Below are 27,853 nucleotides of genomic sequence, written 5' to 3' on the forward strand. Positions count from 1 at the left end.
AAGTATCAAAATCAATTCTATTCAGAATGCTTCCGTTTGTGAGAAGCCAATAGACTTAGTATTAAATTTTAATTCTTCCTTCCTTACTGCTATTAAATTTTATTCATCTAATTCATGAGTGCATAAGTACATAGGGACGAATTTCCAGCCCAGGTGACGTTGGGTTGTGCTCACTAGGGGCACCATAATCACGATTAGTGGCTTTGCCCTAGGCTGACCCAGCTAAGATCTATTCTATTATCTAATGTAATTTGTCCTTTTGCACAGCAGCTGAATGTAGGCCTAGGCCTGGTATAATGAGACAGGGCAGGTAGCAAGCTGGACAGTTTAATGAGAAGACAGCTGTATTGTCAGAACTCTTTTGGTAAATGCGCAGACCCAATTCACATTATACTGAGCAAAAGGGGAACTCGCTGCCTCCCACAACTGAAAACAAACTCCAGGCATGGCTACAGGCAGGAGTTCTTTGTTGCTCAGTTCTCTCTTCCTCCGTGGTCCCTTCATTTACCCCATGGCACAGATAACCAACAGAATCTCATGCTCTTAAAGAGATATTTGAAATTCCTGTCAAAATCCTAAGAAGGACCATGTATGACTCAGATTGGGGTTATTTGGTGGGAAAAGGGTTGACATTGGATGCATCTGGGGGGGGGGGGGGGCGCATGTGGAAGAAAGTGAGCCGTGACTGAACCAGAAAGACTTAAGATTTCCTTAGAGGGATTGTGGGCAAACGCACAAACACAGCCCAGCTATGCATCATGGCAGCATTCTAGAAACTTTCTAAACACTTTGGTTTGTGGCCGGAGTTTGGTAATATTGTGATTCAATAGTTGTTTACAATTAAAATTGTTTTATTATTTCTCACCAAACTGGGGTCCTTTTGTAAGAAATGTAAATGATATAAGTGTGTAGTAATTAGACCAGGATGAGCACTCCCCAGAAACATTCTGGGCAACCAGGGATTCTGTTCAATCCTCCTCTCCCTTCACAGCTTCTTCATCCTTCATCTTAGATATGTCATCAGCTGCTGTTCTGGCAATGCTACCCACCCCCAGCAAACCTCATTGTTCAGTTCTAAAGGCCACACAGCCGGTTCCTTTGTCTGGAGATAATTCTGCTCAGATGAGCCCATGTTCTTCTGTCACTCTAACTGCCCTCTCAGCCTGTGATAACCCAGCCTCAGCTCCCAGACAGTAGCTGATTAGGTACCTGCTGCTGCTAAATCCCCACTTGTGTCCAGGTCAGTGCAGTTATCAAGTGGCAAATCATCCTTCATAGCTTCTTTTCTGGCTCTGTCCCAGGATACTGCTGTTGCCTGTTTTATCCTACCACTTAATGCCTCAAATATAATTTAAAGTAGACACTGTTGAAACAGCTTAAGAAGCTTACATGGTGGGCCCATGACTAACAATAATTACCAGAACTACTATGTGCTGTTATAAATACCAAGTAGAATGTGACTCTTAAGAAGCTTAGATTTTATATTTTGTCCCAGAAAAGAATACTGTTAGCTCCCAATGTCTTCAGCAATTGTGCTCTTTAAACGTGTATCCTATCTCATAAAAGGTTTGAAACTGTGAATATATCAGGAATTCACAGCAGCATATAATATGTGGTTTGAATTATGAATGTAAAAATGAAATCCAACAATATAAAGGCATCTGCTATCTATGAGATTAAAAGATAGTGGGAAGAGAGACGTGTAAATCATTTCTCTACAATGAATTAGAAGCAATGATGTGAGTGTCTCTAAAGTGTAGTGGACGTGGTAGGGATTGGATGCCCAAGGATGAGCAACCATGTGGCAGGTGGAAATGGATGGACAGGTATTGGAGGAAGAAAAAATGCATGTACAAAATATGATGATATGAGAGTATGGAAAGTTCACAAAGTCTTGTGAGTTCTTTGGTTGGTAGTGCTGGAACTTCAAACATAAGGTGGACATAGTGGGGGGTGAATCTGGATCAGTATGAGGCAATAGCCCGCTGTGAAGGACATCATATCAGATTGTACTTTCTACGAGAAGGAACTTTGTAGTTGTGAGTATTTTAAACAAAAACAACCCAGGCTGGCTAAAGCACAAAAGGAGAGTAGATTAGAACATTTGGGGTAGTTTCATGAAACCCAAGTATGGGATTTCAATCATTCCTTAGAAACAGGAACAAGTAGAAACAGGCTCTGAAAATATCCCCCTTTTATGCCTCTGTTCCTTTTTTTGCATGCCTGCTTCAGTCTTTTCTTTCTAACAAGACCAGCTTTCTCTGCCTCATAGTTCACACAGGAGACATGGCCATCCTTCAAATTCACTCCTAAGTGTACTTCTTATAAGCCCAGCAGCTGGCAGAGCCCAGTTAACCTTTCTTGGTCCCAATTATAAATTTCTGGAGAGAAGGGTTCACACCAACTGTGTGGACCCTTAGTCTAATCAACTGTAGTCAGGAGCACAGACTTAACATAAGGTATGAACATCACTGCCTGGTCCACACTTCTGTGGGTGAGAAAACTGAGGGGTTGGGGATTTAGGTGTGCTACCCCTGCCCACTGTGGAATCACTGAAGAAATTAAGAAGATTGCTATCAACAGATTTTTGTTGTTGTTCAAAGATAATTGGATGGTATTTGTAAGGATGGATTCTGGGGTGATAAAATAGTACAAGATATTACTAAAAGGGAGGCTGTCTTGTGTTTAAGCCTCTATTAGCATAAGTGAGAGAAGAGCAGAAGGCATTCCCTCTACACTGTCCCTCATCCTAATGTCCTACCTCATATCTATATGCATTTCCTATCATTTATGTTTCTGAAAACAGAATTACATGTAATGAAGAAGTGTCATTGAATTTAATTACACCTTAACTGAGAAAATGCATGTGGAATTTTTGAATTTTCACTTTAGTTTGAAAGATCTTTGGGTTGTTCTGAAACCTATGCCACATTGCTAACTTAATAGACTCAATTAATCAAGATCACTAGAGTGACATATAACACTGAAAATCCAATCTATTCATTTATAATGACATATATATCTGTCACAGGCATGGTGATACTTGATTGCATGACCACTGCATCCTCAAATTACATGAGAAAGCATATTGTAATCTGAAGGGTGGTTAATATTAATTTGGAATCAGAACAACAGGAGTTCGCCCAATGAATAAAATAATTATAGGAAGCATTTATTGAGGGTTTAAAATTCAGCCTTAAGAACTCTATAAAGAGGTATTGTCTGCCCCAATTTGCAGATGAGGTGAAGGCACTGTTGTCTGGGTTATGTTCAAAGTCCCAAAGCCAGATTCAAACCCTGGAAGTCTTTCTCCAAATCCAGTACTCAATCTTTTGCATCCAGAGTTCAATAAGCCTAGTCTTATTTGTAGTAAATCAATTAAGAATTTATTTTCCATGAACACTTTTTAGAACATTTTTTAGAGGTGTCATCTGTGTTTTCTTGTGTAAGGCTCTTTTTAAGAAACCCAAGTGTCTAATCAATCCTCTTCCCAATGGACACATTCTTTCTTTCAGTATGTTAGTAGCCTGAAATGGAGATAATCAAATCCTGCTTACCTGGGAGGCATTCAGTCCTTTAAGATAACTTTACAACTTTTCATTCCCATTCATTATGTATTGTATTGACTTCAAAGTTTTAAATCTCAGAGGGAAACTTAATTTCAGGGTTTGTCCAAAGTACTTAACTCCAACCCCAAACAGTGACAATGGCACATGTACAATAGAATCCATTAAATTGTGCTGAAATTTGAATTTTGTCCACCCATGAGTTTAGGCAGAAAAGCTATTCTATTTGCTATGTATTTGTCATACAAATAAAAAAATATACCAATATAATTAATCTTAAATCTTATATTAATTTTCTATTCTAAAATATTTTAGAGGTTAAGATTTTTTTCAATTTTAGTATCTTGATATTTTTCTGTTTCCTTCCTGATTATAATGTGCTATTTCTATTGCTCTTCAAATTCATCCTACTTTTCCATGTCAACTAAAATTTTCTGACTTTTAAAAAAATATATTATTATTGAAAATAGAGAAGAAGGGAGATGGAGAGATAGTAACATCAGTGATGAGAGTAATTATTCACCTGCCCCTTCCACACCCTCTACTGGTGATGGAACTTGGACATGTGCCCTGACAAGGAATTGAACCATGACCTCCTGGTACATAGATCAATCCTCAACCACTGAGCAAGATTGCTGGGATAATTGGCAGATGAAAGAGGAGCCCTTCTTTATTAAGTCCTTCTCAAACAATAAGTTAATGCATTGCATAGCCTCTCTAATGACTAATATTAAGTAGCCCTTAATTGTCATCCCATGTAGAACTATTGAATACATAGTCTAATTAACATCTCACCTTCAAACACACATATATTTTAGATATTTATACATTTTTTTGCTCCTATTTCTTATTAACATGATGCTATCTTGCCATCTCTTAATTGACTGTTTGTTGCCTTTTGACAATTTGGTATTTATTTTAAACATAAAAAAGAAAGTAAAAAACAAGCTGATAATTATTTCTTTTCATTTTTTGCAACTCAAAAGATTTTTAAGATGATTTACTAATTTTTAACAAAAGTTCTGAGATTTTTTTTATAGAAAGGAAAATGAGGCACAGGGATTTGAACCAAATGAAAATAGTTTAAATCAAATAACAAATGGCAGAGCTGACATTTGAACTCATTGGTACAGCTATTTTTTCTTATAAGCAATTATTTTAAAGAATAGGTGGTAAAAATGAGTACATTTAGGTTGGGCTAATTAGTTTCTTTTTGCCAAACCTGACAAAATATCTAGGTAATGATCTCCTTTAAGGAGATCATTTAGCCATTTTCATGATAGGTGGAATAAGTTCCTGCAAAAAAATCTCTACTTCACTAAGAATCGATGTACCAGACTTTCTGGGCAGGACACAGACTCTGTAGTCCATGTGCTCAGATCTAAAATGCTCTTCACAATTTTACTGAATGGAAATGTGCTTAAACCTTATTAGACAATTGAAGGAAACCTATAAACTTGAGAGCTAGGGAAAGGAATGAGCATTAAATAAATATCTTTAAGTCAGTAGCCTCCCAAAACTGTTAATTTCTAGTACTGAGAGAGAGTAAGAATCACTGATTTTGTCACCTGACATTTCTTCGCTATAATTTTCATATATTCAACAAAGTTAGTAACATTAGGGCATTTAATACCCACATATGTGCCCTATGCTATTCCAACTTCTTGATAAAATTTAAAACTGCACTAAAAACATGAAATTAAGAAAAAATTAAGAAGATTGTTATCAACAATTTTTATAGCAATCTTCTTAATAGATCAGACTGCTGTGCTATCTTCAAATCTCTCTCAGCTCTTTGTAAACAACAAAGAAGAGCTGAGAGAGATTTCAGAGAAGAGTTAGGTAGAGACATGGGTTGGATGTGCAGAATGGTTCCGAAGGTGGGAGCAGTGGCAGAATCAATGCCAGAACCATGGTACAGAGACCTCATACATGAGACATACTGACACTTTGGGTGGGCAAGAGAGGAATGGAGTGTAAGTTGAAAGTAGCATGGCTGGGTAAGACAAGAGTAGGATAGACCTTCATCCCAATTTGAAGCCAGATTCTAAATCATAAACTTTGATCTCATGATTTTTATTCCAATTTTTTATTAAGGTATTATATGTGTACATATCTTACCACTGCCCCCCTACCCCACTCCCATACATGCCCTCATCCCCTAGAGTTTTGTGTTCATTGTCCATTGGTTATGCTGATATGCATGCATACAAGTCCTTCAATTGATCTCTTTGATCTTATGTTGGTCTTAGGTGTGTCACAGGGTATGTGAGGAGTAGAGCTAAGCAGTTTAGTAGCAGCAGAGCTGTGTAATCTCCATGTACTGGTCATTCAGACTCTCCAGATCCTATGCCAACTACCTACTGAGGAAAACAAGACACTACCAGCTAAAAGTACAGAAGTAGAGATCAGAGAATAGCAGAAATAATTAAGCTGAAAGTTAGAACCCCATCAAATTAGTTGTAATTCAAAAGCAATCAGACTTTAATTCCAACAGGAGACTGAGGGAAAAAGTCAAACATAAAAGCAAACATTAGGATCCACTTGTTGGTTGGTATAGTTGTGGGTACCAGAGAGATAATGAACTTAACTTCAGAGCAGCAGATGAACTCTAAATCAAATTTAAGTAAGTCAAAAATATTGTTAGGCTACCTGCCTTGGTATTCTCAAATCTTGACCTTACATATTTACTCACTTTTTGATAGCTACTTATTTAGCAGCTACAGACCCTATTCTAAGTACATAGAACACCATGGAAACCGGTATGATAGACATTTCACAGTTAAAGGGGGCAGACAGACATGGAATCATGAATTGCAATGTACTGTGTTAAGTACTACCAGAGGCAGTGCAGAGGTCTAGTAAAATAATTCTTTAGATGACATTTTAAAGGACCATGAGTTAGACAAAACTGGTTTGGCTCAGTGGATAGAGCATTGGTCTGGGGACTGAAAGGTCCCAGGTTCAATTCCGGTCAAGGGCATGTACATTGGTTGCGGGCACATCCCCGGTAAGAGGTGTGCAGGAGGCAGCTGGTCCATGTTTCTCTCTCATTGATGTTTCTAGCTCTCTATCCCTCTCCCTTTCTCTCTGTAAAAAAATCAATAAAGTATATTTTTTAAAATAAAAAAATAAAGGACCACTAGTTAAGCAGGCTACGAGGGAAGCTTGACCCTTGGAGGAAAAGAAGACATATCAGGCAGAGCTCACTTCCTGTGCAGAGGCATTAGTCACAGCATGGCAAGTTTGGGGAAGTGCAAATAGTTCTGTCTTCCTGGCATTGAGCAGGGAGAAAACATGCGATGAAGGGGTTTAGGGGAAGATAATCAGAGGCTGTGCCCCAGGCTAGGCTAACTCAGAACCAAGTAGGTAAGGAAGTTAGGAGTGTGGAGTGTATGTTACCAGGCAGGACTTCGAAGAAGAAGTAGGCATGTATAATGTTCTGAGGGGGTCATTTGGTATGAAATGCATGAGAGCACCTGGGGCAAGCGATGATGACAGAGATCTGGCTGTGAAAATCAGCTGTGTAACCTCAATGTGCCCTCCCATGGAACGCTCTGATCTACTCTTCGAATATGTTTACAACCTTGAGACAGCTTTCATCATATGTTGACATTTCCAAAGAAAACGTGCATGTGTATATTTTTACTGAAGAATTAGTGGGGAAAGACAAGGGGAGAGGGCTCATATTACAAGAAACAACACACTCCCCAAATCCCCAAGTCTCTTCTTGATTATGTGACACAATAGTCCCCTTTATAAGAATTGTTGGTTCTTCCCTACATGCAGTGTCCAATTCTCGCCCTTTTTCCTATGGGAAACATCAACTCTATCTTAACTCTCTCCATCTTAGCCAGCTGATAGAAAAGTCCTGGAGGTCTATCTGCCAACCGGGCTTATTGATGCCATCACAAATCGAGTCTCTTCTTCATGGAGACCGCTATGCTACCTTAATGCAGCATTTCCTTCATATTGTTACAAAAGGCCACAATTCTCTCAATCCCGAATTGTAAAATCCCCCTTCTTCATTGTTATTCTCCTCAGAATACAGGGCACTGCTATTTAACTTTAAGAACATGTTTGCTTGCACTAACTTCCCCACCAGCTATCACCTCACTGAGTTGTTTTCCTTTATCAAAGAAGGTCCCAGCAAGTTGTCTATATTCACAGTCTTTGATTCGCCCATTCTCATTGAAACTCACTCTAAGTGTTTTGTGCCCACTACTCAATTTAAACTGTCTTGTTAAGATCACCAGTGCCTGCTAGCCTACCGAATTCCACGGTCAAGTCTCAGCCTTCCTTTCACTGTAAGCAAGATCACTCTATGCTCCTTCCATATCATTTCTTCACTTTATATGCCCTGTCTTACAGATCCATCTCATCTCAACCCCACTCTTCTTTAGTTATTTAAGTCCATTTCTATGGTGATCTCACCCAGTGTCATAGCTTTGATATTACTCTCAAATGTATCTTCCATCCCAGGCCCTCCTGAGTCTCCAGAAGCCTATATCCAAATATCTACTCTATCACATCCCTATCTCCATGCTTGCAGACACCCCAAACTTAATATGTCAAAAGCTGTACTCACTGGCCCATTCACAGTCTTCCCAGAGTCAGTTGATGGCAACTCCATTCTTCAACTTTCCACCTTAGAGAATTTCCTTTGCCTATAATGTTCTTCTTACTTATCCACAAGGCTTGCTTGACCAACTTATTTACAGCTGTGATCTTCTCCATTTGAACATTATATTCCTCCAACATTGCTGAACTTTTTTTTCTTTTATATTTTCACCTTCTAACACTCTGTAATCTACATATTTATGACAGGGATTACTATTTTCTGTCTCCCTTCACTAGAATATAACCCCCATGGAGTCAGGGATTTGATCTGATTATTTTTTTATGTATCTCAGGTGATAGAGCATAGCTGGCACATGGGATATATTCAGAAGCATTTGTTGAATGAATGAATGAATGAATGAATGAATGAATTCTATGATCTTTCATCTTGAGAAACTTGCAGTTCATTTGAAAAAATAAATTGCACATTGGAAAAAAAGAATGCCTGCCAGTATTAGGCAGAATGTGCCAAGTGATAAGTGAGTAGAATAGACCCACAGTGCAGAGACATTATTTTCCCTAAGGATTCAGAAGACTGGGCCCAATTTAAATAATTCATTCAGGGAGAAAATTGATCATGATGTAGGAAAGTGAAAATGGGAGAAAAACATTTTAGATGAGAACAATTTAGAACCTCAATGCCATTATACTTCTGGATTTAAAAGGGAATCATTTGTTCAAAAAAAAAAAAGAAAAGTGAAAATACAAAGAGCTCATTCCAACTGGAGGTCTCTTTCTTTTTTGTCTACAAAATTTCAAAACAATGGCCCACTGATGGGACTCTCAATTAATGCATCTGCACTTGCTATTCTATGTGCTGGACTGGATGGGGGGAGGTAAAGTGAGGGGTGAAATGTAGACAAGGACAGGAGAAATCAGTCTGTAAGACCCAGTTCATATCAAATGTTTCAAGTCAGTTAACTGCAAAATAAAGTAGGGAGGGAATTAAATACTTAGAAACAAAAAATGTAGTGGGCTGAGGGAAAAGCTTTTAGCAAATGTGAAAAACCATGCTGGCACCGATGATGGGCCACTTAGGAGAGATTATTGCTGATGGAACAAAGAAGGGCGGAGGTGTGTAGAGTTCAGGCTGGAGTCTCCTCAGAGACCTTGTGCTCTTGACTGTCACTTTTTCTCAGGGGCGGCACTGACTTTCTGTTGATGCACCCCCACCTCTGTAACAACCGTTCCTAAGCACAGCCAATTTATGAGATGAAACAGTTTTGGTATAGCATCCCTTTGTCCACTGAGTGTTTTCTCAGGCACTGTTGAGGGTTAAACTGAAATTGAAATGGATGAAATGTATCTCTGCCCAAGTCTCTCCTCTTATCCTTCCCCTCTCCTTGGTGACCCCTCTAGCAATTCAGGAAACAAGTGCCCTGCATGCTTGTTGCTCTTCTTTTAGTCAAATGGAGAAAGATACTTTTACACTCATTTAGATTGCTGTTTTTACTGATTTTCTAAGTTTCCTCTTTAGAAAGCGTTTGTATTTTAAGCTTTTGCTTTTTAGTAGTGGTTTGGAAAATTCTGTGCTCTGGAATCTTAACTGAGAATTTAAGTATCTAATTTCATTCTAAGAATGAGGTCCAGATTGCTTTTGTCAAAGGAAACGGTGATTTGACTGGATCTCCTAGGAAGCCCTCTTTCACAGAGCTTGTCAAGGAGTTTTGATTCCCTTTTCATGTAGGAGACATTCCTGAAGATCTAGGGGCAGCAAAAGGGCTCTGGCCTTCACTGCTCTCATCTGCAGCCCTAAGGTGCTCTCTGCTCAGACTTGTTACTGAAGACAGTTTTGACTGGCTACTTCCACCCTTCTGCACCCTCCTCTTTCTCAGTCACTTCCTTCCCTTTCTCAGCTGCCAGTCAGCCATTCCTGTACCAGGGGCTCAGCCTCTGGGTTTTCTCCTTTGACTCTCGGCTGGCACTTGGTCTGATATCCCTGGCCCTACCCTGAAGCATGGTGGACCTGCTAGTACCAAGAAAGTTTTGTAAACACATTTGCCTGTTTGCCAGACATTTTAAAACTCCAAGTTCATTATGAGGAGGATGTCTAGATTAGGAAGGAGAATCAGTTCTAATAATTTATGAGACATTAAGTAAAAGCTCAAAAATGGCATATACTTGGATGTAGGCTTGGATCATCTATGGAAGTCAGGGTCTCTTCTCAACTGGCAAACATCTCATGAGGAAATTGGTTGTTAAACATTTTGAATATTACCCCAACCTACTTTGGCTCACATGGAAAGTAGTAGAGTACAAAAGCAGAGACTTTAAATTTATCCAGATGTGGGTACTAATTAATGTGTGACCTTGAGCAAATTATGTAACTTTTTTACTTCCATGGTCTCTATGACTACTCTGTGCTGCCTGCAAGATTAAATATGATGACAAAAATAAAATATGTATCATAGATTCTGAAACTATTATTATGTGTTCTTTATTTTATTTTATTTTGTATTCTAGGATCTGAAGTACCTTTTTTTTGGAGGAGGGGAGTGGGGAAGAGTAGTTAGAAAGGGGATTCCAGAAACACAATGGTTCTGGTAATTATTTAAAATGTATAGTTCCTTCTGAAATTCTATAAGAATAAAAATAAGTTAAGGTGTTCTTATTATCTCAAATAGTAAATACCTATTGATAGATTCACAGGTGAATAAATAATCTTTGTAGCTTTGAATCCAAGCCTTAGTTTATCACATCCGTCTTTGCATTAAGAAAATTCTTACCTCACTCTATGTAAAGATATTTTAAATGAGTTAACATGTTTTCCCTGGGAAATGGATATGAATATTGACTCTGAAAGTATTTTTAGTGTTTTTTTAAAGTTATAAGTCAAGACACCATTGAATGTTCTTAATGCAAATATATCTTGACTTATAACTTTTAAAAAACACTAAAAATACTTTCAGAGTCAATATTCATATCCATTTCCCAGGGAAAACATGATAACTCATTTAAAATATCTTTACACAGACATGAGGCAATAAAGCCCATAATTTGTGGCCTCATATCCTAATGGAATAATAGATTAAACCCTGGAGATTCTGAATGAATGAGTAGTTTATGTGATCCTTGGTTTAATTCAAACCTTATGTACTCTGAGAACTGGGAATGGTGATAGGCATTTAGTAGGTCACTAACAAATGTTTATGTGAACAATGAATCGAGAGATACCATTCATCCCAATACTTATTGTACTGAGTTTATATATAGCATCTAAGCTTATAATTTCTCCCTGTTAATAGTGATGAGATAGTTTCTCCATCAGGTCTGACATTTTCAGACACTGGAAAATGTCTGGAGACATTTGATTTTTATAACTATAGGTGGGTATTGTTACTGTCATCTAATAGGTAGAGGCCAGGGATATTACTAAGCATCCTACAATGTACAGGACAGCCCTCCACAACAAAGAACCAATCTGGCCCCAATGCCAGTAGTTTCAAGGACGAGAAACTCTGGCTTAAGCCATAGATATTTGAGATTGGTACTTCTCATACCACAGTGATGTGTAATGCTGACTTCTGCTTTCCATGTTGAATGCTTTATGTACTCACCATTAAATGTGTATTCCAGCCATTTAGGTAGATTTTCCATGATCTAACTTTACTTTGCCTGCCCTTTTACAATATGGCAGGGGCTATTCATCTTTAGTATGAAAAAAAAAAAAGCAAATGACTTAGGGAGTTGTATAAGAGACATTATGCATCCTTTTTATAGTGACAGTCTGCTGCTTCAGATATAATCTTTATCCTCTGTAAAACTAGAGACACTATATACCATTTACTCATCTCTGCTTATCTCCTATTTTTGTTTGTCTGTTGCAGTTTCTTATGTCTCATAAAATAAAACCTTGGCTTAATGTGCACTTCTATAGCCTTGGAGAAAACTTTGAATCCTCAAAAATGCATAGAGTGTAAAAGTTGCAAAGATGATATCATATTATTACTTTTGTTTAACACTTTCTGCAGGCCTTAGCACTTTTCTGCATGCAGCCAACTGTCTACATCAAGATTTAGCCATATAAAATTAAAGACATGCGGAAGAAGCTATGGACTCTGGAACATCATTTAGTTTCATCTGCTAAGAACCTCCTCAACCTTCAATATGTATTATATAACAGTTTTCTTCTATCATCAGCCCTAGTTGTGTTTGCCGATACTTGCTTACTTGTGCTGAAGGCAGAGTTAGTAGTGAGGGACGGAAGTGTTATATTCAACACTGGCATTCAAATCCTGATCCCGACACCACAGTATTTCACCTTGGAAAAGTTCCTTACTGTCTTTAAAACTCAGATTCCACATTTGTATATGAGGATAACAAAACCAATTTGTGAAATAGGACAATTGAGGAATGCACACCAAGTACTTAGACCATAACCAGCATGCAGCAAGTTCTCAACAGCAGTTGTTAGGATGATCATTAGTGAGATTTATCTTTCATGCATTATGTCTTTCTTGTCTCTTCTCCCTGTTAATAGTGATGAGATAATTTCTTCTCCAAATGTCTGTGTTGTCCATATATTCCTGGTTGTAATTTGGAAATTTTAAGATAATGCTGACAACATACAATTGTAGCAGTTTTAGTTTCTCTATCTGGCAGGAAAGTTATATATCCTATAGTCAAAGAATCTCAAAGTCATCCTCAATTTTCTCCAGTGATATATTTTGCAAATCTTTAAGTATAGGGTCAGAATATTAACAGAAATTATGCAGTTGTAACATAAAAGAAGTTAATGTATTAGTCTCTTTTTGGTGTGGGTTTTTAATTTTCCCTAAAGTATATATATTTAAAGAGCAAAATTTGATTAGTTTTGATATCATGAACTTATTACTACAGTCAAGATGCATTTTTTATCAGCCACTAAGATTTCCTTTGTAATTATGTTTAGTTTTTACTTTATCAGAAGGCTTGCAGGTAAGAATTAACAGATTAAGATCAACACAGGAAGTTTTGAACTTTCTCAACTACACATACAGAAATATAAGTACATTGCCAAACAGAATAACAAAACATTTTATTTGAAATCAAAGTGAAAGATGTAGTTGGGTCAAAATATAGGTTCTTGGACATATAACTGAATAGTATTTACTTAGTTATTCACTCAACAAATATGCACTGAGCATTTACTGGGAGCCAGCACCTGTACCTGGGGGAGGGTACAGTCCAGAAGAAGATGAATCCCCTGGAACAGCTTACTGGAGAGAGAAGTCATAAAACTAAAATTTATAAAAGTAGCTAGATCCTTGCCCTCCCTGGTTTGGCTCAGTGCATAGAGCATCAGCCTGCGGACTGAAGGGTCCCAGGTTCGATTTCAGTCAAAGGCGCATGCCCCCATTGAGTGCTTGATCCCAGTGGGGGGCATGCAGAAGGCAGCCAACCGATGACTCTCTCATCATTGATGTTTCTCTCTCTCTCTCTCCCATTCCCTTCCTGTCTGAAATATATATATAGTAAATATATTCAGCCCTAACTGGTTTGGCTCAGTGGATAGAGCATTGGCCTGCGGATTCAAAGGTTCCCAGGTTCGATTCTGATCAAGGTCATGTACCTTGGTTGCGGGCACATCCCCAGTAGGGAGTGTGCAGGAGGCAGCTGATCAATATTTCTCTCAAATCGATGTTTCTCTCTATCCCTCTCCCTTCCTCTCTGTAAAAAGTCAATAAAATATATTTTTTCAAAAGTAAGTAGATCCAGATAAAATTTTAAATGAAATACTATTCTAAGCACTAGATTGTGATCGGTTAAAAAAATTAATTGGTAAATATCATTTATTTTAACTAGAGGACTGGTGCACAAAATTTGTGCACTGCATGTGGGGGTCCCTTAGTCCAGCCTGTGACCCCTCTTGTAGTCAGGACCCCATTCCTCCTTACCACTCCCCTGCTCGCTGTTCCTTACAGCTAGGCTCTCTTCTCCTTAGTGTTGCCCTAGAGGCAGGAAAGGCTCCCGCTACCACCACTGCACTCACCTACTGTGAGCCTGGCTCCTGGCTGAGTAGTGCACTGACCACTAAGGGGCAGCTCCTACATTTAGCATCTGCTCCCTTGTGGTCAGTGCACATCATAGTGACTGGTCATTCCACATATTAGGGTTTGGTTGATATGCATATTAGGGTTTTATTATATAGGCTAAGTCTTTAATAACAAAGTTGGATTTTTATAATTGACCCTACTTTTGGAGAGATAGTGGAGAGCAGAAGTGCTGCTCATATTCAAATAAGTGTACATTAATGCAATTTAAAATGTTACATTCACAAATAAAAAAAAGCTAAAGGAGTTCATCACCGCCAAACTAGAATTATATGAAATGCTGAAAAGGTATTTTTTAAGAAGAGGAAGAAGAAGCTAAAGATAAAAATTATGTAACTAATTAAACAAATATGTAACTATCAACAAGTGAATCTAAAAACCAAGGGAATAAAAAATCTGATGAACAGTATTAACTGGTGAATATAATAGAATCAGGAGCATAGAAAGGGAGTGGACTGAAGATTCTTGGGGAAAAGGGGTGTGGGGTTGCAGGAAAAGTCTGAACAAAAATTATAAGTCTCCTAAATAGTGAAGCAATAAATTAAATTATATTGAATAAATTATATTGAAAAATCGTATATCTATGGATGAGGACAGTGATGGGGGGAGGGGCAGAAGGTGGAGTAGGAACCTGGTGGAGGGGAGCTATGGAGAGAAAAAAAGAGGAATAATCATAATAATCTGACCAATAAAGATTTATTAAATTTTAAAAAAATGTTACATTAGCATCAAAATTCTTAAGAGGACTAATCTTAAAGGAACAATAAGGACTAATCAAGAGCAATAAATTTCAGGATTTTAAAAATAATAGTGCAATAAAAATATCACCAACTTATAATTCAGTTTTATAAAGAAAATTTTCAACTAATCACAGCAGTTGATATTTTTAAGGAACTCTATAGCCTATACTTGCATAGGGGAGATGGGGCATTTGTATTTTATGTTCCACTTTTGTTCAACATAAATGTTTATATCTTAAAGGCATCATGGTTTTTTGCTTTTTTTTAAATAAGTAAACATTTATTAAATGGCTGGGTGGCTGAGTTGGTTGGAGTGCCATCCCCTACATCACAAGGTTGCTGGTTTGATTCCCAGTCAAAGCACATACCTAGTCTCCTAAATAGTGAAGCAATAAATTAAATTGTATTGAATAAAAAACATTTATACTTAAGTAAACAATATCATAGTAGGTCACTATTCATGTAAAATCTGCCCTGCCTCTACTAAAAAAAAGTTACTTTCAAGAATCACTGCTTTTATAGGCACAGAAAACTATTCTTTGTATCTCTGATTTTCCAATAGTCTCTGTGAATGATCTTTGATCTTTGCTGTAGAATAAGAAGCCCATTTTCAATTATATAAAAGCTAAGATCTGGGCATGTCCTTTAGAATTGCATATATATATATATATATATATATATATATATATATATATATGTAAGTTTATTGATTTCACAGAGGTAGAGGGAGAGAGAGAAACATAAATGATGAGAGAGAATCACTGATTGTCCTTGCCCCACATTGGGGAATCAAGCCTGAAACCCAGGCATGTACACTGATAGGACTGGAATTGTGACCTTCTGGTTCATAGGTTGACACCAACCACTGAACCATGCTGGCCAGGCTAGATTTGGTTTCTTCTAACATACAAATACAGATAGCTTTGTAACTTTACTTCTTTTCTACTTTATTAAAATATAATTGATATATAACTTTGTTTTAAGTATAAAGTACACAACTTGAATATTTTATTTACATATATGCTGCAAAATTATTACCACAATAGTGTTAGTTAATACTTCCATCACCTCACATAACTAGCAATTTTTGGGGGGAGAAGGGGAGAAGAGGTGATAACAATTAATTTCTACTCTTTAGCAATTTTCAAGTGTATAATACAATATTGTTATCATGCTGTACATTATATTTCCAGAATGTATTCATCTTATAACTGGAATAGATACCATTTACCCTACCTGCCAGCCTCTGGTTGTCCACCATTCTACTCTCTGTTTCTCTGAATTCATATTTTTTTAGATTCTATACATAAATGAGATCATACATTGTCTGATTTCCTCTGACTTTTTTTTTTTATTATATTACCCTCAAGCTCCATCCAATAGTTGCAAATGTCAGAATTTCCTTCTTACTCATAGGGGAATAATATTTCATTTTGTGTTCATGAGGGCGTGTGTGTGCGTGTGTGTGTGTGTGTGTGTGTGTGTGTGTGTGTAATATGATATATAGATTACATCTCTTTTATCAATTCACCCATATATGAACCTAGGCTGTTTTCATACCTTGGTTATTGTGAATAATGCTGGAGTGAACATGGGAGTAGAGATCCTGATTTCGTTTCCTTTGGATTCATACCCAGAAATAGGATTGGTGATTCACATGATAGTTCTATATATATTTTTTTTTTGAGGAATCTCCATGCTGTTTTCCATAGTGGCTGTATTGATTTTCATTCCCAAAAACAGTGAATAAAGGTTTGCTTTTCTCCACATTCTCACCAACCCTTGTATCACCAGTCTTTTATATGGTGCTATCTTATTATGGAGAGGGTTTACATTTCCCTGATGACTTTTCATGCACCTGTTGGCCAACTGTATGTCTTCTTTGGAAAAATGTATATTTAGGTCCTCCATCCATTATTTTATTGGATTATTTTATTTTTGGTTATTGAGTATCATTTTACTTCTTAGTATATAATAGGTACTATTTCATTTAAGAATAGATAAAATGATATTTAAAAATTATATTTAAAATATTGATCTAGTTCCTTGGCAGAGTTTCCAATGACATCTGATGGTACTTAAAAGAAAAGAAAAAAAACTTCATTTGTTTAGTCTCTCAATATGCCAATAAAAGAGCTCTCTGACCTTCAGCAATACTTTAGAAAAGGAAATTATAGCTTGTCATTTTTCATTGTATAATTAATGGGCTAATTAACAAGTTAGTGTTAAGATTTCAAGGACTGACTTAATTTTCTTTCTTTAATGCCAACCTAATTATTTCAATTGGATGAAAGCATAAAATGTTAATGGTGAAAATGGAACAGGAGATTTAAAATACGCTTAATTGACAAATCAGAATCATTAGTCATGCAATTAGGACTTTTTGAAAAATTCTTTTGAAGTTAAATTAAAAAGTAAAACTATTTGTAAATTTGCTGAAATGGATATTATAAATTGTTTTACCAATGTTAGATTATTCTAAATCTTATTAATTTATACTTGACAATTTTTACTATATTTAGAGTGTAATGTCCTTCCTCCATATTAAAACAAATTCAGAACTGTTTTTCTCTAAGAGAAAGAATATTTTGTATAATTAACACTACATAGTATAGAAGTTCAGAAAACTAAATATTTTAATAAGTAGTTTATAATTTGACAATATTAAATCACTATAAAATCGTTCTAGGTTTGCTTAAAAATGTTAAATTTTTTTACCTATAAAATTGTGTCTTTGTTTATTCTATTAACAAGTTTTGCATATCGATAATTATTGTTTTAATATATGATAATTTGCATGTTATTCAAGATCAGATGAATCAGTGGTTGCTAAACTAGAAGGATGATAATCACTTGGCAACTTATTAGAAAGAAAAAGTCTCAGGCCACATTCTATCCCTACTAAATCAGACTCTGGGAGTAAGAGCCGCAAGATATATTTAACAAGATTTCTTAATTACTTTATTGCACAGTGAAGTTTGAAAAGTACTAGACGAGGTTATGTTGTAGGAAAAATCAATCCTTTAATCACAGCGATTAAACAGAACAAAATTGTATGTCTCTTAAAAGTAAAGTCTACTATAAATAAAAATAATTCTCCAAGGCTGCTATCTTCAATATTTTGGCTCAGCATTTTAGGATGCTTTGAACATAGAGCACAATTGCTCTGGCAGGGAATGAGTAAACTGGGGAATTAGTGCCAGGTAATGAAATGATTTACCAGGAAGTGAGCAATGCTATTGCTCACATTTCATCAACTAAAGCAACCCATATGGCCGCACCTAAATTCGAAGATTAGTTAACTTCAATTCGTTGAGGTCTAGTGGGAGAGATAATTAGATAAACACTAGTAATGCCTCGTCCAATTGCAAGTCCTTGGGTATAATCCCCAAGTTCCTGAATCATAGAAGTTGACTAAGGAATCTCTAGTTTAATGGCAGCCCAGAAAATACCATTTCTGATACCAGTTAAATTAAAGGACCAGTGCTTTGGATTTTCATTTTAATATTATGTAATAAATTTTATTTTATCAAAAGAAAGACAGCTGTGTTTACAGAAATGCAAGTGTTTATTAATTGTAAAATAATTTCTTTTCTGGATATATGGGGAGAAGGAAAGCTTATGGCTTTGTATTGTTACTGGATTTTATTATTCAAGGCTCTGATTGTCACAGGATAGACTTAGCATGTATTTAGTGCATTTATACAAAATAAGTTTATTACTTGAGCTGTTTTTTGAGTCACTGAAATACTATCAGGGTAGAAACCATGTCATTTCCCAACTAAAATAATACTGCAATAATTATGGACAATTATCCTGTCTGGAATTTGAGTGTTAATCCTTTCTTGTTTTCTCAAAATTTTTGATGTTAGACAATTTTGTCTCCAAATATACTTTATATAGATTATATTTAAAACAAGAAAAAAATTTACACAATGGTGAGTGGACTTGAGAAAACTGCTTTAGAAGGCAGTATTGTTAACCTGATATACCATGAGCATCAATCCTGGGTTCTAATACATTCAAGTTTTAGAATTTTAAAAATATTGCTGATACAGGATCAATATATTTTAATTGAATAACTGATAACCAATCTATTACATATTTCAGAAATAGACATATATTAGACTCATTTCTCTTCTTCTTTACCTGGAGTTTTATTGTATTTTAAATGAATTCTCTCACTTGTTTAGAGGTTGGTACTATGGACCATAATCATTGCTAAAATGAACATTTATTCTGAAATGTTCTACACTTAATTATTTTTAAACAATGACATTACTGTTGCCAAGACAATAAGGGAACACATATGTATGTATGTTTATATGTACATATATAAACATGTACACATATATAACACAATATCAAAAACATCTTTAGCTTTCAGTTTTCCCAAACTCCTCCAAACTGAAATTAAAAAAAAAAGAAATAAAGTCCCTTTTTTGAAATTCTATCTCTTTCTCCCCTAGTTACTGTTTTTCTTCTTGTTTTTTTCTCTGAAACACTTTTTCTTCAGATATTCCATGGTATATTTCCTCAGCTCATGCAAATCTTGGTTCAAATGTCACCTTGTAAATAAAGTCACTTCTGACAACTCAACTATAATATTGCACTATTAAGTTGTACTCCCCTGTACTCCCTATATGGCCCTCTTGCTTTAGCTCTCCATAATACTTACTACATTGGATAATATTTAATATAGATATTATTATTGTATATCACCCAAACTAGAATGCAAGCTCCACCTGACAAAGAATTTCTGTCTGTTTTGTTCACTCTTAAATTTCCGGTGTCTAGAACAGTGCTGACAGATAGCAAATGTTTGGTAATTGTTTGTGGACTAAAGAAAATAATTTTTAAAAATGAAGTTTTAAATAAACAGATGAATTAATTATAAAACAATTAGGCCTTTCATGTCCAGGAAAGAATCACCCTTGCTAAATGGGTTAGGTGAGTACAATGAAAATAAGCTTGAGTATAGAACTCATGATGAATTATTTTACCAACTAAATTAACGCCTGTATCATACACACAAAGAATAGAATTATCAAATAACAGAAGTAAGTCAGAGAATGTCAGTTCACATTTATACTTTCTAAAACTGTTTGGGGTGCACCTGAAGGTGGTGGATCACCAAAGGGAAAAGGTATACCAGGCAGAGAGAACAGCTTCTATACAGCAAAACTGTGCAATATCAGAGCAAGATTGGAAAGAGAGGAATATAATTATATAAGACAAGTTGTAGCTTAAGTATTTATAGGAGACATACCAGGGAAGTAAAATCAGAGAGGCATGAAAGTATCAATGTGGATGTTGCATGTGGCATGTTTGAGAAATTAGAATTCATTCTTCTACAAATTGAGGAGCCACCAAATGGCTTTAAGCCTGAAACCAAAGTGGACAGACTATAATTTAAAAAAAAAACTAATTTTAATGTTTATCTTTCCTTTTTTAAAATATATTTTATTGATTTTTTTACAGAGAGGGATAGGGAGCTAGAAACATTGATGAACATCAATCAGCTGCCTCCTGCACACTACACTTCCTACTGAGGATATGCCCACAACCAAGGTACATGCCCTTGATAGGAATCGAACCTGGGACTCTTTAGTCTGCAGGCCAACACTCCATTCACTGAGCCAAACTAGTTAGGACCAGATTATCATTAAAAAAATACTATTTCCTCTGCATCAGATAGATGAGCTTAAATAGGACAGTAGACAGAACATGGTCAAAGAGTAAATTATACAGACATTAACTAATGTAGTGGAAATAGAGGATAAAGCTAATTTTGAAAGATGCAAATAGAAATAAGAAGCATTAAGTGATCAATTAGACATAAGGGTGAAAGAAAGACAAGAGTCTAGAATTCTCAGTAGGGATCTCGCTGGACAACCCAGTAAAGAGGGAAATCCAGGAGAAAAAGCAAATTTTGAGATACAGATAATATGTTTGTTTTGTACCATGTTAGGTTAGATGTGCCTGTGAGACATCCATATAAAGATGATCAGTGGGTGGGCTCGATTTGTGAATAAGGAGTTGGTAGAAGATACTGAAGTAGCCATGCACTGTGCAACAACGTTTTGGTCAATGACAGAACACATATACGACAATGTAATACCATAGCCGAGGTTCAGGTATGTAGTAGATATAGAATCTAGGCTTTTGTACATGCATTCTTTGATGTTGACACAATGATGAAATCATATAACAAGATATTTCTGAAAACATATCCTCATCATTAAGTGGCACAGATGTCATTGGTGGAGGAAGGCACAGGTTAGTTTCTACTAAACGAGTAGAAACCCATGAGTCTATTTGTGTACCTCACTCTTTAGAGAGAGTGAGGTAAATAAGTAAAAAACAAAAAGACTGGGACTAGAGCCTTGAACAAAAGCAGCTTTTAAGAATCAGGGAACAAATAAAGACTTCAGGAGTATAAGAATGGGAATTAATGGCTAAAAAGAAGTAGGTAATACAGAGAGGATGATGGCACAGATGCCAAATTTTTTTTCTTTCCCTGGGATAGGGAATAATGAAAATTGGATCAGAGTGTTATGCTTCCCCTTATGCTACACAGAGAGGGTGACAGACATGAACAGGAAACGACGAAGGGGAAAGTAGCCACCTAGAGGCTCATCCAATATGTCCCAGATTTAAATTTAGGGAAACTGTCTGTGTCTGACCGTCACCAGGGAATTATTCTCACTTTATGATATTTTTTTCTTTTCCAAGAAAAACAATATTACCAATCACTAAAGTCTGGTACCAGATATACTCCTGGCTTTTTGTTTAGACCTACATACATATTTATTTCACTAAATATATTTATTTATTTATGAATTGTATGATTTCATATATGAATTGTATGATTGTCTTTTAGAAAAAAAAATTAAAGATTTTCATGTACTTAAAGATTTTAAAACATAGAGAAAGAAGTAGTTCTATGAATGTTCAAAAATATTCACTCTCATATACTCAGAATATATACTCAGAATTCAAGTCATAATATTTCATATAATTTTTATGTTTGCTTAAATAGAAATAAACTTTGTTCAAGCAAAATCTACTTTGTGGAACACTAGTACACCAAGTTATATAATCAACTAAATTCAGATAATTAGGTTTAATTCATAATTGCACTTGGAATTAGAGAACTTGGAGCTTTGTATTTAGAACATGAAATATATAATCACCTTAGATGCAAATATGCCATTCACTGGAAAAAATAAAATTATTTAGTTATCTGTTTTGCAATACAAAAATTGTTATATTATTAAAAAAATAGTATCTTACCAGAATATATATTTTCATATTAACTTACTCTATTGAATTTTTATTTTTCCTGTTTAAATATAGGCCCAAGATATAATAAAATAAAAATTTTCTATTAGTTAACTTTATACTTTATTATACCAACTCCAAAGGCACATACAGATATATCTAGAACATGGTCTATAAATATACTTCATCCAAGTTATAGAAGGTAGTAAACAAATCATTTCTGCCTTTGCTTAGGATAAAGGTCCTGGACTTTTTTGTCTATTAATGTAATAGAAATTAATCAAAGATTTATTTGATAACTATTATATATGTAAAGAATTGACTGATTTTTCATCATTAATTTTAAAAACTTGCATTCTCTCTTATCTTCACGTCTTTATTCATCATCATTACTGCTTACTCACTAACATAACTCTGAACTTCCTTGTACCATAATCCTGTGTGTTGTTTACCTTTTTTTCTTGGTCAATTTTCTTCATTTCTTCATATAACAAAAAAGTCCAAATGGAGGTCAGAGAAAAATGCAAATGAAAGCATAATATACCCATATTAGATTAATATTTTTCAAGATGTGCTAATACCTCCAACAGCTCTGAATGATTCCAAGGGAATATTTCATAGCTGTTTCAAAATGAATGTGTTAAGAACCAGATTTACTATACCATCTCCCAAATATCATTTTATTGCTTCCCCACTTAGGTAAATGTGGCCCAGTATAGAAACATAGAGTTCATTCTTTTTTTCTCTGTCTGCATCACTCCTTCCCCTGTTTACTTATTAAATTCCTACAATTTGTAACTGTCAAATCTTCGGAGAATTCTCTACCTCAACACCACTTCATCAAAATCTCCCTAAGTGTGACTGGTACTCTTTTCTTCAACTTGAGTAATTCAGAAATTCTCTTATTTTTGGTCTTGTCCTATTTCCCCCTTATCATGGTAGCTCCAACATATTCGTCACACTATAGTCAGAGAGCCTTTGCCAAAAGTAATTCTGATTGTGTCTCTCTTTTTTAAACAATGACTGCAAAATGAATCAAATAAAAATAAAATAAAAAACTAACAATGTATCATAATATTGAACAGAGTGAGTTCTGGAGTTGACTGCTGAGGATCAAAGCCCAGCTCTACTATTTATTGGCTATGGAACCTTGGGCAAATAATGTCAAATCTTTCCATATAGATTTTCCCGTATTAAAAAAGAAAAAAAAAAAGTGGAGTTAATAAAAATTAGGTGGAGTTAATAAAAATTCCTTTTTCTAGAAAATAAGAAATAAATAGTGCATAGCCTATGACATTTGTATTGTCAGTTTTAAGCTCCTACTATGTGGGGTTTATAAGGCACTTTACATATTTCATTAGTCATGACTACAATTCACTTAAGTATCTATTATCTTCAACTTACAAATGTGTCCACGCAGGCTTTTAAAGTCAAGTAACTTGCTGAAAATTACACAACAAGCCAGGATTTCGATCCTGAATGATTATTTTGACACCAAAGGCCACAGTTACCTTGACAGTCCAGGTTTCCCAGGGTCCTGCTCTTTCTGTGTCCTTTTCTGACTTCTTAAGAAAGGAACTGAATGGGTGCACGCCCATCCTTGAGATACTCAATGGTGGCTTAGAAAGTAGGGTCATGTTACACAGACATAACTGATATTACTATAAACATGCAGAAATCAGGAGGGGGGTTTGGGGGAAGGAAGAGAGGTAGAGTAGCTAGTAGAGAATTTTTGTGATTGTTTCTATCCTGGATTTTTACAAACTCTTCCTCATCATTCCTCATCTTTACTGTTTCTGGTGCTCAGTAATGAAACATGGACAGTTCCCTGATTAACTGGTTCCCTCAGGCATCCTCACATCTTTACATGTTGCACCTTTCAGTCCCCTCCTCTAGTTGACACATTCCTATTGTAACATCATGATAACTTCCTGATATCAGCTTCACCAAAACACTTCCTCTGATTTCTCTTAAGCGGCTTTAAAACATCCCCTACTTCAACAGAAGGACTTGTATGTATGCATATATGCTGGAAAACAAATCAGTTTCAATAAAAAAAGAGATGTTGACTGGAAGCCAGGAAGGCCGGTCAACAACCTTAATTGCTCTAACCTTTAGTTGAGATATTGTTAGCTGAAGCAGCCTCCACCTGGTTTGTCCTGTTTCTGTTATTTCCTGCCTAAGGGCTACATGTAAATTTCTGTTTATGCTGCCTAAGATGTTTTCCCCAAAGCCTCAATAAAAGGGACGGCAGGGCCAGAGCAGTAGTAGTTCTCCCACTAGGGTAGGACTACCGCCTGGCCCCCCATATGGCCAAGTTGAATTTCTTTAAGTCTCAAGTCTTTTCATTTGTGTGTGGCCCTTCTCTGGAACCCGAACCTTGAACTGGAACTCTTTCTACACGGGCAGTGAAAGAGATTCCTATACATATAAGCATAACCAATGGACACAAGACACTGGTGGGGGGGGGGGGTGTGAGGGCATGTGTGTGGGGGGTGGGTGGGGAGGGGAGGCCAAGGGAAGGTCAATGGGGGGAAAAAGGAGACATACGTACTACTTTAAACAATAAAATAAAATATTTGTAATACTTTAAACAACAAAATAAAATAAGAATAAAATAAATAAATAAAAGCTCCTCTTCTAAGCTGCCACTATATATATATATATATATATATATATATATATATATATATATATATATATATATATTCTCTATCTGTACTAGCCACACTATAATTATGTTCTACCACATCATTTCACTCTCCAACTCCTCACTCTACTCTATCCACCTTCTCTACCCACTCCAGCCCTCTTCCCAGGCCTTCAGTCCCTTCTTCTTTTTTCCAAAGGTGTACCAGTAACTTAGCAACCTAGAAATAGAATCCCAGACTTATTTACTAGTCCAGAGATCTTCGTTAATGGACTGCTGATCTATAAACAAAGATGAAGTACAGGAATTTAAAGCAGATATTCACAACTTATCCTGGAATTGCTTACGAGCTGACAGCTACCCAACTTATTTTTAGTTTTTATTTAAAATGAATCATATGTTCCAAAGTGACTGACAGAAACACAGCTTTGTTTCTGAAGCCAATTCTTTTCTATCATTTCTGGACATCATTCAGAGCTGTAACAGACTTTCAGGGTGTTTAAAAGCATTCATCCATGACAACAACAAATGCTAATTATCATAAAAAATAAACAGCTCCTGCTAACATCATTCTAAGAATTTCCCCTACTCCAGCACTATATTTCATCTATCACCCCATCTGTTTTAGAGGCGGAAACAAAGGCTGGATGGAAGTATAATTACCATGTATCAAACTGGACAACACAACAAAATAGAAATGAATATAAATGGGAGGAAAGGCATACATAATAAGTGAATCTGGACAGAGAAGAAGGGAACATAAATAAAATGGCACAGTGTGTCCTGCGGTAAAAAGCAGATACATTCAGTCCATAATGGAATTAATAATGATCATCTTATTGAGTATGTGGTGAATTCTGCATGCGCCCCTTCCCCTCTCCCCCCATTGCAGTTCACAGTGCTAGTTACAATCGGAGTCCCTCCCACATGATCAAATACTCACATTTTTCCACTGGAAGTTTAAAAATTCTCTGTTAAATTATACCCTTAAAACTATACTTTGAGACTTTTAAATATATTCAACAATACAAAATAAATCTACTTTTATATGCTTATTAATCCATTTAGAAGAGGATCTTTCATGTATCTCAGTGGTCAGCAAACTCATTAGTCAATAGAGCCAAATATCAACAGTACAACGATTGAAATTTCTTTTGAGAGCCACATTTTTTAAGCTTAAACTTCTTCTAATGCCACTTCTTCAAAACAGACTCGCCCAGGCAGTGATATTTTGTGGAAGAGCCATAGTCAAGGGGCCAAAGAGCCACACGTGGCTGGTGAGCCGCAGTTTGCCAACCACGGGTTTATCTTAGAGTCAATTCAATCACTCAAGAACCACATGTATGAAATAAAAATGCCACACACACTCACACACAAATAGTGAAGTAAGGTGGTATCATCAGTCCTCTGTACCCACATATCCCACATTCCTGAATTAAACCAACTGTGGATCCAAAGAAAATGTTGTTACCATTGTGTACTATGTAGTTAGGCCTATGATGGTTGTGTCTGTTCCGTCTTTTCACTTGTCATAATTTCCTAAACCATTGACATAGTGTTCACATTGTATTAGAGATTATAAGCAATCTAAAGATGGTTTAATATACACAGGAGGATATGCCTAGCTTATTTGCAAATACTGCACCATTTTATAGAAGGGACATGCATATCCGCAGATTTTGGAGTCCTGGGGGCGGGGGGTCCTGGAAACCACTCCCCTAGGGGTGTTGAGAGATAAATGCATGTCCATAAAAATTATGAACACTTACAAATTTTCTTTCTCCTCTGAGGAGTTTTAAGATATTAATAAATAAATACAAAATATCACATGTACAACATCCATATATAAATGTGTGTGTGTGTGTGTGTGTGTGTGTGTGTGTGTGTATGAGGGTATGTAATATTTGGGCATCATTCACCTGAAGTATATCAGAGGAAATAGAGAAGTAAATAACCCAGGGATTCATAATGCACATGTATTCATATTCATATGTGACTATCCTTAAACATATGTGGACCGGTTTGTAACTGAGGATGCCCTGGATGACCACATTATACAATCCAGATAAACCATGCACATAGAAAGTTATTATTTATAAATATTTTACTTTTAAATTAGATATTAACTTAAAAAATATATTGTAAAATTTGAATTTAAAGAGCACTATTTAGATCACTGATAAGTATCTAAGCATGAAATTCCTTATCAGTATATAATATCTAGAATAGTATGTACATCCTTCAACAATGTAACTGCAAGAAAAATACTTTACTTTTACTGTTTATTTTTTTATATTTATAGTTTGGACTTATTTTAATTAATAATTAAAGATAACCATTCATATATAAAATTGTGTACATTAAAACAAGAAAGCATAACAATTATTTACTAAAGATCCCAATCAATATCACTTACTAAATTTTATTTTTCATGTCCCTAAAATATGTCTACATATAAACATTTCCAAAATTATGAGTATTTTAATAGATATTACATTGTTTGAAATCTAAGATAAAAATATTTTCAAACTTTAATTTGTAATATAGTTAAAGGTTATTACTCTTCATAAACATTCTTTGCTCCTAATGTGCTAGAAAAAAACGTAAGAACAAAATCTTGAATTTCTTGACAAATTTCACTGAAAGCCAATTATGAAGTTTTAAGTTGAATAATTTTATTGAACCCAGCAGAGATGCTTTTGGGATAAAGATTTCAACATCGTATTTCATACTATTTGCATCTTTCATCCAAAATTACAGTTGTTACTAACTGATCCTTCACATAAAAAAGTGCTTTTTCAATAAATATAAAAATGCATATGATTTTAACTGGGATAGTTTTGTTTGTTTGAATGTGAAATTAGTATTGATATTTAATGCCAAATATCTTTCCATTCCTCCGTTTAACAAGACTACAGTAAGCATCTTGAGTAAGTTGCAGAACAAAAGTATTGACATTTA

The 27,853-nt window shown here is 35.6% G+C and overlaps 1 protein-coding gene across 7 annotated transcripts in view; it reads right to left on the reverse strand.

The window, feature by feature from the left end:
• Positions 1-27,853, reverse strand: part of GRIK2 (glutamate ionotropic receptor kainate type subunit 2) — a 534,217-nt gene that overhangs the window by 294,013 nt on the left and 212,351 nt on the right. The window lies entirely within an intron of this gene.

Source organism: Pipistrellus kuhlii, unplaced genomic scaffold, assembly GCF_014108245.1.
Source record: "Pipistrellus kuhlii isolate mPipKuh1 unplaced genomic scaffold, mPipKuh1.p scaffold_m20_p_5, whole genome shotgun sequence".
In the NCBI taxonomy this organism is placed as follows: Eukaryota; Metazoa; Chordata; class Mammalia; order Chiroptera; family Vespertilionidae; genus Pipistrellus; species Pipistrellus kuhlii.